Here is a 6,302-nt window from a genome sequence, read left to right as displayed (position 1 = left end):
TTTTTGAGACAGAGTCTCACTCTGTTGCCCTGAGTAGAGTGCTGTGGCATCAACCTAGCTCACAGCAACCTCACACTCCTGGGCTCAAGCAATCCTCCTGCATCAACCTCCTCAGTAGCTGGGACTACAGGTGCATGCCACGATTCCTGGCTAATTTTTCTATTTTCAGTAGAGACAGGTCTCACTCTTGCTCAGGCTGGTCTTGAAATCCTGACCTCAAGCAATCCCCCCCCCCCTTCAGCCTCCCAGAGTGCTAGGATTATAGGCGTTAGCCACCACGCCCGCCCCATCTTAGCATCTTAATGCAAGACATAATTCACATATTTGTGGTGATACTGGTACAAACAAATGTACTGTTTGATTCCATTCCAGTTACATTAAGCAAATTTTTTTAAATAAACAAATGTACTGTGCTGCCAGTCATAAACAAGTATAGCATGTACAGTTATGTAGAGTACATACTTCATAATTGCCTATATTACTGACTTGTTTATTCACTATCCCTGTTGTTAAGTGATGTAGGACTGTATATCTGTAAGGCCTTTTCTAAATATGTTCTCATTTATAGGTCCTGAGGATTAGAACATGGACATATCTTCTTAGGGTTTACTATTCAACCCACTATACCCCTGTTTTGGCCTGACTTCTGTTCTTCAAAAAGATATGTTGAAGTCCTAACCCCCTGGACCTGTGAATGTGACCTTATTTGGAAATAGGGTCTTTGCAGATGTAATAAAGTTACGATAAGGTCAAACTGGAGTAGAGTAAGTCCTAATCCAATATGACTAGTGTCCTTACAAGAAGAGAAGAGCTACATACACAAAGGAGAGTGTCACATAAACACAGAGGCAGAAGCCGGGCATGGTGGCCCCCTCCTATAGTCTCAGCTACTTGGGAGGCTGAGGTGGGAGGATGGCTTGAGCCCAGGAGTTTGTGTCCAGCCTGGGCAACATAGTGACACTCTGTCTCTAAAAAAATTTTTTTTAAAAGACATAGGCAGAGATTGGAATAATATGTCTGCAAGGCAAGAATTGCCAGGAGCCACCAGAAGCTAACAGAGAGGCATGGAATAAATTCTCCCTCAGAACCTTCAGAAGGAACCAACCCTACCAACACCCAGAGTTTGTACTTCTGGCCTCTGAAACTGTGAGAGAATAAATTTCTGTTGCTTTAGACAACCCAGTTTGTGGTACTTTGTTACAGGAACTCTAGGAAACTCATGTGATCCCCAATGCCTGTCCTCCCAGCCGTGGTACCCTCTAATCAACTTTTATTATGGATTTGCCTATTCCAGACATTTCTCTTTATATTTTATTGTGCTATTTTCTCCCCATAATTGCCCACACTATCCCCACTGCCCTTCCCCTCCTCAGCTGTCCTCTCCAGACTGCTGCTGAGTGTCCTACAGCATGACTGATAGATGGAAATCTCTGAGTGGCCATGGGTTAGGCTGCCACCTGCTGTGGAGGGTTCCATCACAGGCCGTCCTGGTAGACTCATTGCCCTGTGATAGACCCCAGGCAACCACTCCCTTCGCCTGTGGTTCCTGCAATGCTGTGACACACAGCCTCATGCAGACTAGGATACCTGTGCAGACATCTCTCTGGGTTTATACCTGGACAGGGATGTGTCATTGTGATAGTTAGTTGTTTTTGTTTGTTTGTTTGTTTTGTTTTGTTTTGTTTTTTTTAGAGATGGAGTCTCCCTCTGTGGACCAGGCTGTCCTAGCCTCAAGCCATCCTCTTGCCTCAGCCTCCCGAGTAGCTGGGACTACAAGCATACACCACCATGCATGACTAATGTTTCTTTGTTTTTATTTTTGTAGAGATGGGGTCTCACTATGTTGCCCAAGGTGGTCTACAACTCCTGGCCTCAAGCAATCCTCCCATCTCAGCCTCCCAAAGTGCTGGAATTATAGGTGTGAGCCACTACACTCCACTTGTGATGGTTAATCGCGTGTGTCAATTTGACTAAGCTATGATAGCAGATACTGTAATTTGGTCAAACATTATTCTAGATGTTTCTGTGGAGATTTTTTTCAGATGAGATTAACTTTTAAATCAGTAGAGTTTGAGTAACACAGATTATCTTCAGTAGTGTAGGCGGGTCTCATACAATCAGTTGAAGGTCTTCAAGGAGACTGACCTATCCTGAGGAAGAGGGAATTCTACCAGCAGACCGCAGAATTCTTCCCTGAGTCTCCAGATTGCCAGTCTACATTGCAGATTTCAGACCTGCCGGTCTCCACAATCATGTGCCCTCCAGTGATCCTGTTTGGTTTAGAATAAAAATCAAATTCTATTCTGCAACTCGATGGTTGTGGTGGTTGCACAACATGATGAATGTACTTAATGTCCCTGAATTGCACACTTTAAAGTAGTTGAGATGGAAACTATATGTGCATCTTATCACATATAAAAAAATCCAGGTTCTGATGAGAGCTCTGGGGTCTGGCCCTGCTGACCTCTGACCTCACCACTCTTCCAGCCACACAGGAGACTTGTCCCCACCTCAGCACCATTGTACTTGCTGTTACCTCTCCTCAGAATATTCTTCTCTGGCCTCTCTTCCTCCCATTTCACTAGGGAGAATCACAAGGACATGAGCTCCAAGTTGTTTGTGCTCACTGCCGTGTCCGCTGTGCGTGGCCCAGCACCCACTCCACAGTAGGCAATCAGCAAATGCGTGAAAAGACAGACAAATGCATGAGGGTGTTATCAAGATTCCTGAAGGTAAAAAAAAAAATGTGTGAGGATGATGACTGTCTTGACGCTGCCAGTTTTATAGACTCTAAGATGAGGTTTGGGTTCTATTACATTTTAAACTTTCTTTTTTGTAATTAAGTTAAAACTCACACTTAAAGTGTGCATTCAGTGGCATTCCGCGTATTCTCAGTATTGTGTGACTGCCATCTCTACCTACTTCCAAAACATTTTTATTACCCCAAAAGTAAGTCCTGTGTCCATCAGTTCTCCACCCCCATTCCCTCTCCCACCAGTTCCTGGCAACCACTAAGCTACTTTCTCTCTCCATAGACATTTTTTTTTTGAGACAGAGTCTCACTTTGTTGCCTGGGCTAGAGTGAGTGCCGTGGTGTCAGCCTAGCTCACTGCAACTTCAAACTCCCGGGCTCAAGCGATCCTCCTGCCTCACCCTCCCAGAGTGCTAGGATTACAGGTGTGAGCCACCGCGCCTGGCCTCCGTAGACATTTTAACCGTTTTTAATTTTTAAATTATTTCATTTTTATTTTTTTTCCTGACCTGTAGAAACTGTGCAAATTTTTTTTTTTTTTTAGATAGTGATGAGGTCTTGCTACATTGCCCAGCCTGGTCTTGAACTCTTGGCTTCAAGTGATCCTCCAATCTTGGCCCCCCAAAGTGCTGGGATTGCAGGTGTGAGCCACTGCACCCAGCCTGACTTTTTAACCTTTTGATGGAGGCTTACGATGTATAGCTATATGCACAGTGAGCACCCCAGATTATCAGCTCTGATAGCAAAAAACAGAATATCTCTGGCTCCCGGAAGTGCTTCATGTCCCTCTTAGCGGCCATCCTGACTTCACAGGGGTGCTTTGCCTGTCTATTCTTGGAAACACATGGAATTTGTACTTCTCTATGTGGTTTCTCTCCCTCAGTGCACATCTGTGTGGCCATGTGTGGCCTTAGTTCCTTCCCTGCCCTGGCTATGTAGGGTCTCACCATATGAATACCCTACAGTTTGTTTGTATGTTCTCTTGACTGCATTTGGGTCTCCCTCCTGCTTGTGCTGTTAATAACACAGCTGCTGCAGTGAACAATACCATATATGGCTTTTGCCTGGATGTTTCTTTAATTGTAAGAGGAGCTAACAGAAGGTTTTAGCAGAAGGTGGCATGATCTGATTCCCATTTCAAGGGTTTCAGATGGGGAGTAGATGGGTGGGAGCAGGATGGGAAGCAGAAGACGAGCGTCCGACTGGATCTTCTCAATTGCTCTTTGGAATCACTGTGGTTCCCCCATTAGTTTCCTGTAGCTTTTGTAACACCTTACCACAAACGTGGTGGCTTAAAACAAAAATTGATTCTCTCACAGTTCTGGAGGCCAGGAGAGGTCCTTCCCTGCCTCTCCCAGCTTCTAGTGGCTCCAGGTATTCCTGGGTTTGTGGCTGTATCACTCCAATATTTAAGGCCAACATCTTCAAATCTCTATCTGTTCTGACTTCCTGCCGCTTTTGCTGTGGACTGAGTTGTGTCCCCCTCAAATTTATATGTTGAAACCCTAACCCCCAATGGGATGGTATTTGGAAATGGAGCCTTTGGAAGATAATTAGGGTTAGATGAGGTCATGAGGGTGGGGCCCCCATGATGGGTTTAGTGCCTTCCAAGAAGAGACACCAGAGAGTTCTCCCCCACAAAAGAACACCCCACCTCCAGCAAACCAAGAGAAGAGGAGTCCTCAAAATGAAACCTACCTTACCGGCACCCTGATTTTAGACTTCCCCCTCCAGAACCGTGAAAAATAAACTTTTATTGTTAAAGCTACTCAGTCTGTTATTTTCTCCTCTGCCTCTCTCTTACAGGAATACACGTTAATTTACATTTAGGGCCCACCAAATAATTCAGGATAATCTTCCCATTCCAAGATCCTTAATCACAATTGCAAAGACCCTTTTGCCTAATAAGGTAATGCTTCCAGGCTCCAAGAATTAGGATGTATATATCTTTGGGGTCCGTTTTCAGCTTACTGCAGTCCCCATTTCACGGATGGGAAAATAAGTCCTCAGAAAGTGGAAGGGGTTGTCCAGAGATCCACAGCCTGTATGAATTCAACCCAGTCCTGGATTCAGTGAGTTCCCTCACCCTTTCTGTCTGCTGCTTTCCCAAAGGAACCTGAGGTTTCCAGGGAGGGAAGGGAGCCCAGGGTCTCATTCCTTTCTCTGCTGAGAGGAACCAGGGCCCCCAGGAGAAATGACTGATTCCAGGCTTCTCAGAGAAAGTCCCAGGTGAGCCTGAAACATCTTGTTATGCTACAAAGTAAGAAATGCCCAAAGAATGACAGGGACGTGTTAAAAGGACACAGAAGCCAAACCTGACCGTAAAACTCCAACATGAAGAATGGTGAATGTCATCGACTCACACATGGTAAATCCACACTATCCATGAGTCCTTAAGTGTTCTCAAAAAAAAAGAGAGAGCAAGAAAAATACACCCATCTGTCACCATATGATGCGGCTTTTAAGCCAGCCCCTCACTCTGAGAACTTGGCATCGATCCTGCCTTCCCAAGGGGAAGTGTATTTCAGGGGAACACATGGCCCCAGCTCTTGCTTACAGAAGAATGCCTGCTAATAATTAGATGTTACAATTCGGAAAACATAATTTCCCAACCAGTAATGAAATCCCTGCTAGGCCAGGATTATCTGCTTACATTTATACTATGAGGTATGTGGAGGGTGTGGTGTCAATGCAGTTGCCTAGGGGGGACACGTAAATGGGCAGGGGGCAATCAGGATGTGACATTGAGATCCCACCGAACACCCATATACCATATGCATTTTACGGCATATAAATTAGACTTCAATACAACTAGTAAAAAAGGAGAGGGGGTCCCCAGAAGATACACAAGTGGCCAGCAAGTGCATGAAAAGATGCTCGACATCAGTAGTCACCAAGGGAATGCAAATCAAACCACAACGCAATACTGCTTCACACCCACCAGGGTGGCTATAAAGAAAAACTGAAGATAACAAACGTTGGTGAGGATGTGGAGAAATTAGAACCTTCATACATTGCCCAGCAATTCACCTCCTAGGTATATACACAAAGGAATTGAAAACAAGTGTTCAAACAAATCCTTAAGCAGGAATGTCCACAGCAGCACCATTCACAATAATTAAAAGGTGGAAATGACCCAAATATCCATGAGCTGATGTGTGAATAAAGAAACGGGTTGTGTCCATCCAACGGAGTCCTATACAGCCATAAAAAGGAAGTACTGCTAGGTGCCGCAACATGGTTGAACCTTGAAAACATTGTACTAAATGAAAGAAGTCAGACATAAAAACCACATATCGTATGGTTCATTTATATAAAATAACCAGAATCTGCAAATTTATAGAGACAGAAAGTAGGTTAACAGTTTCCAGGGACTGGGGGGAAGGAGGAATAGGTTTTAATTCTGTGGTGAGGAAAATGTTTTAGAACCAGATAGAGAAGGTGGTTGTACAACATTGTGGCTATACTAAAAGGCACTTAACTGTTTGCTTTAAAATGGTTAATTTTGTGTTATATGCATTTCACCTTAACTTTTTTTTTTTTTTTTTTT

This window comes from Propithecus coquereli, unplaced genomic scaffold, assembly GCF_000956105.1.
Source record: "Propithecus coquereli isolate 6110/MARCELLA unplaced genomic scaffold, Pcoq_1.0 Scaffold490, whole genome shotgun sequence".
In the NCBI taxonomy this organism is placed as follows: Eukaryota; Metazoa; Chordata; class Mammalia; order Primates; family Indriidae; genus Propithecus; species Propithecus coquereli.
The sequence above is the reverse complement of the archived record's forward strand: the minus strand, read 5'-3'. Positions refer to the sequence as shown.